This window comes from Giraffa tippelskirchi, chromosome 9 (genome assembly GCF_054371585.1).
Source record: "Giraffa tippelskirchi isolate mGirTip1 chromosome 9, T2T-mGirTip1v1.2.pri, whole genome shotgun sequence".
NCBI lineage: Eukaryota > Metazoa > Chordata > Mammalia > Artiodactyla > Giraffidae > Giraffa > Giraffa tippelskirchi.
The window spans coordinates 145665591-145679552 of NC_137283.1; the positions used below are offsets into that span (position 1 = coordinate 145665591).

At 40.0% G+C, this 13962-nt stretch overlaps 1 long non-coding RNA gene across 5 annotated transcripts in view; it reads left to right on the plus strand.

The window, feature by feature from the left end:
* Positions 1-13962, plus strand: part of LOC145522042 (uncharacterized) — a 233776-nt gene that overhangs the window by 8390 nt on the left and 211424 nt on the right. Inside the window, exon 2 of one of the 5 annotated variants that reach the window (XR_014065866.1) lies at positions 7748-8308. The exons of the other annotated variants lie outside the window; for them this stretch is intronic. This is a non-coding gene — a long non-coding RNA (uncharacterized LOC145522042). Of the gene's footprint in view, positions 1-7747; positions 8309-13962 lie in introns of those variants that run through there. 5 annotated transcript variants of the gene reach the window in all.

Here is a 13962-nt window from a genome sequence, read left to right on the forward strand (position 1 = left end):
CTTTCTAATAGTAATTATAGCTCTTACCAGTTTTCCATAAAAATCAGATGTGGGGGAAAAAAGTGAAAGTTTGATGGAGCATAACATGGGGTTGAACGAGAATGTCACTTCTCCTTCACTGTTTCACATTTCTCTTAACTGTAATGAACACATGCCCTTGGAGGCAGAAACCCAAGGCTAGTTGTGACAGAAATGAATATCAGGCAATTCAGGTTCATTGCCACAGAAGTATCATGATTCACTTTCAGTAGACAAGAGGTACCCAGGGACCCTGCTTGTTTGCGACATTCTCACCTCCACTCTACTGAATTTACTGATTATGTAATTGAAAATTAGAATTTCCAGCATGGGGGTGAGAGTGCTTTTTCTCCCCATCTAGAGCCATCAGCTGGAACGTCCTTATCCCATTGCTCACTCACAGAAAGCTGGAGAGGCTAGTGGAGACAGAATGCGTCCCTGGAGGCACATGGATACATTCAGGCTTTATCTTCCCTGCCAGCACGTGCACTGGGAATATAGAGAAACCTCTGGAGATGTTAATGTGGAGCTTGCCAGAAAGAAGCATTCTGAAAACTGGCTCCTTGCAAATGAAGTCGCAAATCATTTTGAAAGCCCAGCATCATGGTAAATTTGTCACCAGGTGTTCAAACATCTCAAGATGGCAGAGAAGCTGGGATTGAGGCAGGGTGGGTACTGCCAGGGGCTATATATGTGGCTCATAGCATAATGTCAGAAGGACCTGCAAAAAGACTGTGTGAAGGAGAGTTGGAAAAGAGGAAGACAGAGCCTGGAGGAAGCCCACGAATGGCTGCCTGCCTTGAGACCTGCTCACTGCTGCTCTTGAGGGCATCTCCTCCTTTCTACCACCTGAGGCTGACAGGCAGAGATTTCCTGTGTGTACCAAGCCCAGTTAGGCTAGGAAGTAAATACGATGGGAAACACAAGAAGAAAAAATGCAGCTTAGCAAATATAATATAGATGATAACATGAAGTGTTCAGAAATTGGAAAATAATCACTAGAAGCACAGCTCTTCTCCTGCTCTGTTTTCACGTATGACTAATTGCCGGTTTTCCATGAGACAGCACCTGGAGTCCCAGTGTGGCAGACAGCAATGGGCTTTGGAAATGTTACTCTGGTTGGTCAACAAGAAACACCCCATTGCTTTTCCTAAAATGCATGGAGTTCAAGGTCAGCCTGTTGTGCAAGAGGAATCTTTGGTAGAAATCCCACCTGGTTGCTGACACAGAAGAGAAATTTCCAGACGAGGAGATCCATGTGATTGAATGTTGCTTGTCTGCTTTGATAAATATTCAGGGAAGCAGCACTGCTCAGCATGTGGAGATAAAAACCTGTTTGACTTTGACCACGGGAATCCTCAGACTCTGATATTTTTAATGGCATTCAGCATTCTGGCCAGTCAGGGAATAAGCCCATGGCTTTTAAACATGTGTGAAAATCCAGCAAGCCTGTCAGTGGCTGTCGTTAAAAACCATCAATTTATAGTAACTCATGTGGTTCTGAACCGGGAGGCTGATTCCATTTTGGAAGGACCAGGGAGATGAGCATGCAGGGAACAACACAGACTGTGAGGAAAGCGCAGACCTTTGAGCAGCCTGGGCAAGGCCACCACTGAGGGTCCTTGGGCCAGCTCTCCTGGGCTCTCACCTACCACACGGACACAGATTTTCTGAATGTTGCAGGGAACCAGTGATCTCTCAGTGCCCAGGAAGGATTTTTTTCACTGGTATCACAAATCCCATCCCTCCCTGTTGTGAACTGCATGGTGCCCGCCTCACCCCCACCCCATTCATATGTTGAAGCTGTTAATGTCCACAACCTCAGCATGTAACTGTATTTAGAGACTGGACCTTTAAAGAAGCAAGGCAATTAAAATGAGGCCCGCCTCACCCCCACCCCATTCATATGTTGAAGCTGTTAATGTCCACAACCTCAGCATGTAACTGTATTTAGAGACTGGACCTTTAAAGAAGCAAGGCAATTAAAATGAGGCCCTTAGGGTGGGCCCTAATCCAATGTGATTGGTGTGATTGATTTGGATATGTAAGGAGACAGGAGGGGCACACACACAGAGTAACAACTGTGTCTGGACACAGGAAAAAGCAGAGATTATCTGCCAGCCAAGGAGAGAGGCCTCATAAGAAACGAAACCTACTGACTTCTTGATCTTAGACTTCTTGCCTCCAGAACTGTGACAAATTAAATTTAAGATGTCTAAGCCACTCAATCTGTGCATTTTTTTTTGGTATCCCTATTAGACTAAAACTTTGCCTTTACCAGAAACTTTGTTTTCTTCCCCTTCTCCTTTTTGGTTTTTCTCGCTCCCATAGGAAAACTCAATTTCAAGAAAGCATCTCAAAATCATCCATGATTTGTACATGACAAAGAGACTTTGAAATGTCCCCTTTCTCTAGGTTCTCATGTCACTTTAGGAATTTAATATCCCTACTTTGAATCCCAGGGTTGAAGATCTAAGTGGATGACCAGGATCCAGGAGAGATGTGGTAGGAGGACATTGGTCCTTTCGAGGGCTCCCTATACTTTAGGCCTCCAACTCTGGTGCTTGCCCTGGAGCCTCAGGCTGAAGGACATGCTATGGACCAGAGGACTGACGTTTCTTTCTTGGCATAGTAGGGATGAAGTGTCAGGTCTGGAGGTAGGATGCCAGGGTCACTGTTGAAAATTTTCTCCATCATAGGAAAAGTCCAGTGGTACCCTTCCCCCTACCCCAAATGTTCCCATCATCTTATTTTTAAGACATTTCCAACTGATAAAAAGGAGAAATGCCAAACTCCAACTACATATTTTACATGGTAATAGGAATCCAACTCAAAAGGGTTTAAACATAAAAGATTTTTTTATCTTGAATATTGGCAAGTCCAGGAGGAGAGTTGGCTTTACATTGATTTAATGGCTTAGGCATGTCACCAGGCACCCCGTCTGTCCTCCCTCCTTTTTGCTTCCCTCAGTGTCAGCTTCATTCTCAGACGAGCCAGCAACCAGAAGAAAATAAGAGTGTATCTTCCTGTAGCTTTCTTAGGAACCAGAAAACTCAGAAGCCTCCTAGACAATTCCTTTTCACATCTTGGTTTTCTATAAATAAAGAAGGCTGCCGATAGGAATAGGTGTCAAGCAGTGACTAACAGTGTCCACTGCACTGCACTTGTAAGTTTTTATCAGATCTGAGAGTCAAGAACAACAATGAATGATAATAGGAAAGAGTGTATTGGTTTAAGCCCTGTGCTGGTCAGGAGATTACAGCCACCTCCAGCAATGGGGTTACAATGAGGTGAGCGGCATGAAGAGTGATTGAACTGTCCAAGAAACACAGAACAGGAACAGCTGTGTCTGAAGATCCACAGTTGCTCTGTGGTCCAGCGACTATGTGACTATGTGTATGTGTGACTATGCTCCTTTCTTGGGTTTCTGCTTGTCTTTTTATATTTCTGTTCTTTTCACTACCCACCCATTGGCTATCTCTCTAATTTCCTTATCCAGATTCCACCCAGAGACAGTCTGCATGGCCTGCCTGGCAGCACCTTTTGCTCTTGGGCACTATCCTGGGCATTCCTAGCCTATAACCAGGTTGACCTTAGGCCAGGGGGGGCTACGTTTTATTTCATCACCAGAGATCTCAAGCCAGAGCAGGAATATTGGCATATTTGTAGTCATCACACCTCTCTCTTATAAACTCCAAGAGCAAGTCTGTATTTAAATGTTCTTAACTGTGGTAACACCAAAACAGAAAAGGATTTAATGGTCCAAATCAAAAATAAAAGTCTAGTGTCTTAATGTTTTTAAGTAACATGGTATATTTCCTACAGTGTATAAAAAGAGAAAAACAGGAAAAGGCAGGGACTATGGTTATTTATGTTTGTTTTTTTACTTGTTAGACTTTAATTAGAATTTTAGATGCTCGTTCTCAGTCACTAAGTTGTGTCCGACTTTTTGGGACCCCATGGACTGTAGCCTGCCAGGCTCTTCTGTTCTAGGATTTTTCCCTGCAAAAATACTGGAGTGGGTTGCCATTTTTTCCTCCAGGGTATTTTTCTGACCAGGGTTTGAACCCGAGTCTCCTGCATTGGCAGCTGGATTCTTTACCACTGGGTCACCAGGGAGGCCCAGAATTTTAGTTACTACAGTAGTAAACCATATTGGGATATTTAAGGATATGATTTGAGTCCCCAAGTCCTTTATTTTCACTGTTGTTTAAGTGATGTTCTTACAAATTCCATCATGGAGTATAGAAGAAGGAAATAATGATGCAGGACTTTTAAAATCCCAATCTACATACTGTTCTGTAAAATACTCAGTCACCATACATGTGGGCTTACATTTTGCTCGGAGCCAGGACCAGAAATGGCACCTTCTCTCTCTCTTTCTGCCTCCTGAAAACATCTGAAAAAGAAACAGTAACTAAAGACATAACTCCATCATCCTTTATATATCTGCTGATTCCCAACATATTTACTGAGGGTCTGTTGCTGGGTGAGCAGTGTAGTGCTGATCCTCTTTGATAAGATCTTACACCTTGCTTAACTAGACAGAATAAATAGAAGGTAAAGACAGTATCTACAGAAAAATCAACATATATAAGAATGGAACAAGAGGAGAAAAATAGTCTATAGAAATTTAGGAGCAGGTATGGGTAGAGGTGGCAGTAGAAGATTTTCAAAGGGAAAATTATGTTAAACTCAGCACATCTTATTGTTTTATGACTTTCTCTGATTGTTTCATGTGTCTTTGCACTGGCTGGCTTATTAACAGAGACAGGCCTTACATATGAATGTAATTTAATAGTAATATTCTGGGCAATCAAGGAGTCCTTGTTAGGTTCACCAACAAAGAAATAGGTGTGAACCACCATAATCCAAATTATAAGGATGCTTATTGTAGTAATCATTTCAGTTGTAATTATTAAGAGTAATTGTTTGGGCATCAGTTCAGTTCATTTGCTCAGTCGTGTCCGACTCTTTGCGACCCCATGAACTGCAGCATGCCAGACTTCCCTGTCCATCACCAACTCCCAGAGTTTATCCAAACTCATGTCCATCAAGTTGGTGATGCCATCCAACCATCTCATCCTCTGTCCTCTCCTCCTCCTGCCTTCAATCCTTCCCAGCATCAGGGTCTTTTCTAAGGAGTCAGCTCTTGGTATCAGGTGGCCAAAGTATTGGAGTTTCAGCTTCAGCATGAGTCCTTTCAGTGAATATTCAGGACTGATTTCCTTTAGGATGGACTGTTTTGATCTCCTTGCAATCCAAGAGACTCTCAAGAATCTTCTCCAACACCTCAGTTCAAAAGCATCAATTCCTCGGCAGTCAGCTTTCTTTATAGTCTAACTCTCACATCCATACATGACTGCTGGAAAAACCATAGCCTTGACTAGACGACCTTTGTTGGCAAAGTAATGTCTCTGTTTTTTTAATGTGGTGTCTAGGTTGGTCATGACTTTCCTTCCAAGGAGTAAGCGTCTTTTAATTTCATGGCTGCAGTCACCATCCATGATTTTGGAGCCCCCAGAAATAAAGTCAGCCACTGTTTCCACTGTTTCCCCATCTATTTGCCATGAAGTGATGGGATATATTGAGATAAAACCATAATTCAAAGAGATATATGCACCCCAGTGTTCATAGCAGCACTATTTGAATAGCCAAGATATGAAAGCAACTTAAATGGCCATTGATGGATGAGTGGATAGAGAAAATATGGTATGTATATGTATACACACACACACACACACAGACACACACATGCACAATGAAATTTTACTCAGCTGTGAGAAAATAAAATAATGCCATTTGCAGCAATATGGATGGGCCTAAAGATTATCATGCTAAGTGAAGTAAGCTAGACAAAGACAAATATCATATGATATCACTTATATGTGTAATCTTAAAAAAAAATGAATGATATAAATGAGCTTATTAATATAAACAAAAGAGAATTAGTCCTACAGACATAGAAAACAAACTTGTGGTTACCAGTGGGGTAAGGGAGAGTGGGATAAATTAGGATGTTGGGATTAACAGATGCACATTGCTGTGTGTAGGTAACACACAAGGACCTAGATAACCAGCAAGGACCTAGTGTATAGCACAGGGAAATATATTCAATATTTTGTAATAACCAACAAGGGAAAAGAGGACTTCCCTTGTGGCTTAGATGGTAAAGATTCTGCTTGCAGTGCAGGAGACTTGGGTTCAATCCCTGGGTCGGGAAGATTCCCTGAGAAGGGAAAGCCTACCCACTCCAGTATTCTTGTCTGGTGAATTCCATGGACAGAGGAGCCTGGCAGGCTACAGCCCATGGGGTCACAAAGAGGTGGACACAACTGAACGACTAACACTGACACATACCAGCTCAACATTAAAACCCAGCATTGGAAAAACTAAGTTCAGGGCACTTGGTCCCATCGCTTCATGGCAGGTAGATGGGGAAACAATGGAAATAGTGACAGATTTTGTTTTCTTGGGATCCAAAATTCACTGCACACAGGGACTGCGGCCATGAAATTACAAGAGGCTTGCTCCTTGGAAGAAAAGCTATGACAAAACTAGACAGCATATTCAAAAGCAGACACACTTTGCCCACAAAGGTCCCTATAGTCAAAGCTATGGTTTTTCCAGTAGTCAGGTATTAATGTGACAGGTTGACCATAAAAAGGCTGAGCACCAAAGAATTGCTGCTTTTGAATTGTGGTGCTGGAGAAGACTCTTGTGAGTCCCTTAGACAGCAAGGAAATCAAACTAGTCAATCCTAAAGGAAATCAACCTTGAATATTCATTGGAAGGACTAATGTGGAAGCTGATGCTCCAGTGCTTTGGTCACCTGATGTGAAGAGCTGACTCATTAGAAAAGACGCTGATGTTGGGAAAGATTGAGGGCAGGAGGAGAAGTGAAGAAGGGTGACAGAAGATGAAATGGTTGGTTGATGTCACCAACTCAATGGACATGTGTTTGAGCAAACTCTGGAAGATAGTGAAGGACTGGGCAACCTGGCGTGTTGCAGTCCATAGGGTCACAGAGAGTCAGACATGACTTAGAGACCGAACAACAAGAACAACATGAGGGAAAAGAATCTGAAAAAGAACACACACAACTGAATCACTTTGCTGTATACCTGAAAGTAACACAACATTGTAAGTCAATTATACTTTAATAGTAAATAAAGTCACCATTCCCTTATGGGGAACAAAAAGAGTAACTGTTGTTGCAGAAAGCTCAGGCTTAAGTTGATGTTAAAGGATCAGTCTGGAAAAGATTGTAATGAAGGCTAGAAGAGACTGAAGCTGAATAGGGGAAAGAGTTAAAGGTACATGTCTGTATGTGTGAACTCAAGTGGATAGAATTAATGGAAGTTTAAGATAAAGTAAAGTACAATGGGAGAATGGCAGTCATATCATGCTGTCTCTAGAGTTGAAGCAGGAATGAAACAGGACCAATAAAATGGGACTTGGTTTGGTCTGATAAGCATACCCTATTGAGACCTTTGACGCTAGGGAGAGTCTGCAGCAAAAGATATTGGAGATAAGAAGTCGCCATCATGGTACATGAAAATCACTTAGAAGCATTCCTTCTATATTGGAAGAACTTAATACTAGTATTATTAATATTGCACAAAATCTCAGTGTCTCAATAATTACTGGATTTTCAGACTTAAAATTTTTATGAACCTATACCCAAGTACTTAGGTCGTTACTTCTTTTCCTCTTGTTTCCTACCCAGAGCCATGTATCCTGAAATAGAAGTGTGACTTTCTTCTGTGCCTGCCAACATACCTGTCACGGCTGTTATAGATACCCAGCTTTCTTTTTTTCTGTGTTAATGTAGTAAAGCGGCTTATATATATGTTAATTTTTATACTTCAATGGGTAGGGAAAAGCCATGCCTGCTTAAAATAGTAAAGTCATCTTGCCATTATTTAGTAATGTTCACTTTTCTCTGCTGACCACCAAATGCTTTCCTGTCTCCACATGCACGCTGGCAGCAGTGGCTGGGTTAACTGCCTCATCTAGTTGGTGGCTTGCTTTTTAACACTTTCATGCTTACTTGTAAATACATTATACAGGTAGAAAAACTGCTGCCAATTTCTTGGCTTTTTGTATGAAGAGTCAAGAAAATGAAATTTCCTCAGGGTATCTCATCAGAACAGACCAAAGTAGCCATCTGCTTCTGCCTGATTATAGCTGACCTCTCTGAATGAATTATGGTACCTAAGAACTATCTGTGCTTCTCTCTCTTGGTTTTCCTACATAAATATTAAAGAAATTTATTTGGAAATTGGAATTCCATAACTTGTATGAATATTTTTCTTTTTCCTTTATGTTTTATGTATAAATAGCATTATTTTAAGAAAACTCTAAAGAGACATATTTTTAAAAAGCATGCATGTAGCCCATTTGCATTAGAGGTTCAAATTTTACCCAACCAAGTGAAATATATCTTGACATCCACTTTAAGGTTGAGCACAGAGTTGTATTATAGTTTTCCTTGTAAGACTCCATTAAAACAATAGTAAAGGGGCATTAGAGAGTTACAAATCCACAAAAGTGAAAAGAATGAATAGGAAGCTAACAGTAGATGAAAATTGTCAACCAATGTATGCTGTGTTAGAGTTCTCTGGAGGAACAAAACCAATAGGATATATATATATATATAAAGAGATTTATTTTAAGGAATTGGTTCATGTAATTGTGAAGTCTATAAAGTTTGAAATCTGTAGAGAAGACTGGGAGACTGAAAACCAGACAGGAGTTGATGCTGAATTTCTTCTTTTGGAAATCTGTTTTTGTTCTTAAGACTTTCAACTAGTTGGATGAAGTTCACCCATGTTATGGAAGGTAATCTCATTTATTTAAGGTCAGCTGACTTAGAAATGTTAACCACATCTACAAAATACTTTCTCAGCATCACTGAGACTAGTGTTTGATTAAATAACTGGGTCTGATAGCCTAGCCAAGTTGACCCATAAAACTAACCATCGCATATGTTGACTTATAAAACAGGAAGGTGAAAATTGTAAACAGAATTGATGATAGCACAGAGGGCCTGATTATTCTCCTTCTACTTAAGAAAGAAAGGAATAAATGCACACACACACCCCATACCTTCCCCTATGCCCAAGCGCAAAACACTTAGCCAGGTTACTACTACCCCATGTCACAATCTGTGGTAGGCAGACCCTGTGTAATTTGCTTTCTAGTGTTTATATTTTTGTATAACCTTCTTTCCCTGAGGTTTCAGGATGTCAGTCTTGCTGTTATGTTAAATTATATAAGCTTCTTTTCCAAAAAGACTCACTGTGGCTATTCTTGTTGGCTGGATAAAGTAAGAAATCATGTTGAGGAAGCCCATGAAGTAAGGAATTAGAAGTGACCTCTTACAGCTAAAGGTGACCTCTAAATGAATTCTTCCAACAGCCTGAATGTGCTTGAAAGCAAATTCTTTCCCAGTTGAACCACAAGGTAAAAACTGTCTTTATTCACAGATGGCATGATCTTCTAATAAGGAAACTATGAAATCTACAAAAAAAACCACTAGAAGTAAAAAGTGAGTTTAACAAGGTTGTACAATCTAAAATCAATTTATGGAAATCAACTGTATTACTGTAAATACAGTAATATATGGAAAAAATGGAAGTTAACATTTAAAAAAATACCACTCAACATTGCATGACAGATATAAAATGCTTTAGGATCACATTGACAAAGGTTGTATAAGATCTGTGTGTGGAAAACTACAAGATATCACTGAGAGAAATTTAAAAAGATCTAAACAAATTGAGAGATGTTTATGAATAAAAGGATACAGTTTTTTTTTAGATGGCTGTTCTCCTAAAATCAGTCTGTAGGTTCAATGCAATCTCATTGAAAATATCAGCACAATTTTTCTGTAGTAATTGACAAGTTGATTCTAAAATTAATGTAGAAATGCAATGCAGGTATCTAGAATAGTCAAAATAACTTTAAAAGAGAGAGTCAGAGAGCTTCTTCTTGACTCTAAATCTTATTAAAATGTATAATAATCAAGATAGTGTGATATTACATGATGGTAGACCAATAAATCAATGAAACTGGATAGAATCTAGAAATGGACTCCTACATGTGTGGTCAATTTGAAAGTCAATGGTGAAGGGATAGGCTTTCAACACCTGGTATGGGGAAAATTGGACATGCATTTGCCAAACAAATGAACCCTGAACTGTATAAAAAATTAGCACGTACTATAAAACCACAAACTAGAAAACTAAAAAAAAAACATGCAGGAAATAAGTATTTGTGACATTGAGTAAGGGATATTTCTTTTAGACATGACACTAATCATACAATCCATGAAAGAAAATATTGGGAATTTAAACCTTTATCAAAATTAGAACCTACTTTTTATATAAAGACACTGTGGATGGTAAGAGTAGCCACATAATGAAACACAATCTTGTAAATCACATATCTGATAAAGGACCTGTATCTGGAGATATAAAAATCCCAAGAACATAAAAAATTGCAGTAAAAATGGGCAGAAGATTTGAAACAGCACTTCATCAAAAAAAAGTGTGGCATGGATAAAAGTCCATGAAAATATGCTACATATCATTAATAATGAAGGGAATGCAAACCTAAACCATAATAATGTGGACCTATTTATTACTAAAATTAAAAAGACTAATCATGCTAAGTATCTTTAGGGGTATGGAATAACTGCAATTCTTATATGCTATTGAGCAGAATGTAAAATGATACAACCACTTGAGAAAACAGTTTGGCAGTTTCTCAGAATATTAAATATATACTTACCATATAACCTAGCATTCGACTCCTAGGTATTTATTAAAGAGAAATGAAAGCATATAATGACACAAAAGATTGTTCAAGAATTTTAGCAACTTTATTTGTAAGAGCCCCATGTTAGTTTCTTAGGCCAACCACAACACATTACAACACACCTGGTGGCTAAAAACAACAGAAATGCATTCTTTTATAGTTCTGGAGGCCAGAATCCTGAAATAAAGATATTAGCAGAGCCATACCCTCTAAAGCCTTGAGAGGAGAATCCTTCCTTACCTCTTCTAGCTTCTGATGGCTGTTGATATTCCTTGCCTTGTAACTGCATAACTCAGCTCTCCTGTGTCTACATGACCTTCTTCCCTGTATTTCTGTATGTCTCAAATATCCTTGTCTTATGACACCAGTCTTTGGATTTAGGATCCACTCTAAATCCAGGAAGATGGCATCCCCAAATCCTTAGCTTGATGACGTCTGCAAAGACCCTATTTCCAGGTAAGTTCACATGTACTGGGGCTTAGGACCCAAGCTTGTCTTTGGGGAACTCAATTTAATCCAGTACAGCCCCAAACTAAAAACAACCAAAACTTCTATCAGTAGGGAGTGGATAAACAACTTGTAGGACATCCTTACAGTGGAATACCACTTAGTTACAAAAAGGAAGTATTCATGTGTGCCATGATAGGGATACATTTCAAAATAATTATGCTGAGTGGAAGAAGCCAGACAGAAGAGAAGACATACTGTATAATTCAATTTATTTAAAATTTAGCAATTGGAAATGATAATCTATAGTGACAGAAAGCTGATTATTTGTTGCCTGGGGAGAGGGATGAAATAAAGTGGGAAGAGGTGAGACAGGGAGTTGCAAAGGGACACGAAGGAACTTATTTGGAGAGAAAGGATATGTTCATTATCTTGACTGAAGTGATAGTTTCACAGCATGTGTGTGTATAAATATATGTGTGCATGCTAAGTCGCTTCAGTTGTGTCTAACTCTGTGAGACCCTATGGACTGTAGCCCACCAGGCTCCTCTGTCCATGGGATTCTCCAGGCAAGATACTGGAGTGGGTTGCCATGCCCTCCTCAGGGGATCTTTTCTACTTGGGGATCAAACCAGCATCTCTTTATATGTATGTATGTGTATATATATATATATATAGAGAGAGAGAGAGAGACAGAGACAGAGATGGAGAGTCAGAGAGGCAGAGACAGAGAGAGAGATGTCAACACATTAAATTGGATGAACTGTTAATATTTTCTCTGCTTCTGAATGCTTCCTTTCTTTAAGGTCCCCTTTCCTCACTCAAAGTGATTGTGATAAACCTGATGAACAAAAGAGCCCCCCAACTCCTTTGCCAGGTGAGGCTAAATAGAGACCTTTCTGGTGACTGATTTGGATGCTGGAACAAAGAGGCCACAGATATGGACTCTGAGTGCCTGAAACTGAGGTTTGGAGGGTCATCTTTGTTACATGGGGAGAGAGTCTTGGTTTAAATAAACTCCATAGAAGGAAACAGAGAAAGGGAAAACAAATTCTGGGACATTGTTTGAATCCTCAAATCCATCCTTTCCTGAAGCCAGTAATAACCATGAACTTCCCAAATAAATGAGTCAGACAGTTCCATTTTTTAGGTAAGATAGTGTGAGTTTCTATCACAACAACTGAAAAGATTGACTAGCAAAACGCTGAATCCAAATTTGTGTCACTCCAGAACTGAAGCTCAAGACAATCCTACACCATGTCACTGGATGTCTTACTATGCAAGAATCAGTCTAGTGAAAATGTTGCCTTGGGAGGTAATAAACAATTAAATGAAGTAGTATAATCCAGATATACAAGGGATGACAACCATGTTTTCTATAGTAGAGGAAGATAAATCAAATAAGATAAATCAGGCATCAAATCAACTAAAATAATTCTGAAATCTGCCTGAAGAATGAAGTTGAATTGTCAGTTGAAGACAACAGAAGGACACATGGCAGAACTGTGCAGAGGGTATGATCAGGCTAACTTAGTTTCCTTTTCAAAATAAAATGCCTACCAGATAGAGTAATGGTGAATTTTGCTGTAATAGGACATTAGTTTCCAGACAACCCAGCCTCACTGTTTGATCTTGAGAAAACTGCATCTTCCCTTGGGCCCTCAACTTCCTCATCTGTATAATGAGGACATTTTAATATTTATGTTCTTCAATTCCATAATTTTATTTTATTTTTTAAAGAGGAGGATGTCTGGCTAGTGTAATGGACAGCTCGGTTCTAGAATGTCTCCTCTCGAGGAGCCTAAAAGGACCCCCCAAAGCTAATCTTCCTCCAGAGCAGGGTCCCTCACCCTTGGCTCTGTTGACATTTGGGGCTGGATAATTCTTTGCTGTGGGGTAGTCCCGAGCACTGTAGTATGTTTAGTAGTATCTCTGGTTTCTACCCACAAGATGCTAGTGGCAACCAAAATGTCTCCAGACATAGCCATACATTTCTGGGGGGTAAAAGCACCCCTGGCTGAGAATCTTTTGAGTCTTTGTGTACTTACAGGTAACTAACATTTGGAGTCAAAGGAGAAAAGCCACTGTAACATAAAATGGGTGGCAAAGAGGCAAGTTGCGATTTGGGGTGTGGAAGAAGTAATTTCTAATGAAACTCTAGAAGAACAGCATTCTCCAGCCCAAACTGGCTGCTTGTGGTCTTGAGCCTCAGTGTCACAGGTCTCTTCCATTCCAGCCCTGGAGAACCGGGGAGGTGATTAAAGAACCATGACAGCAGCCCTGTAAGGAAGGGCTCATCAGCCTGGAGGAGGGGTGGCTACCATTGCCTGATGGGATGGGACTCAGGTTCAGCCCCTGGAGTCAGGGCCCACCTGCTGTGCTGGTTTCTGGTATCCCCCACTCCACCCTGCCTCTCCAGAGGGAAAGTTCATCTTCTTCCATTTCTTCTTACTGTCATTTGTATTTTGAGAACTCTCTTTGATTTATTTAAACTTTGTTTCTTTCTCTTGATCATTTCATTCAACCTGAGGGACTGACTGACTGCTGCCAGTGAGTCTACAGAGAGATGATTAAATGAGACCCTCTTTGTTTAATTAGCTCCACCTCTTTGGAGTCCTGCCTTTGGCTTATTGAATGTCATCAGGAACTTAGTTAAAGGTTGCTAAGTATGTT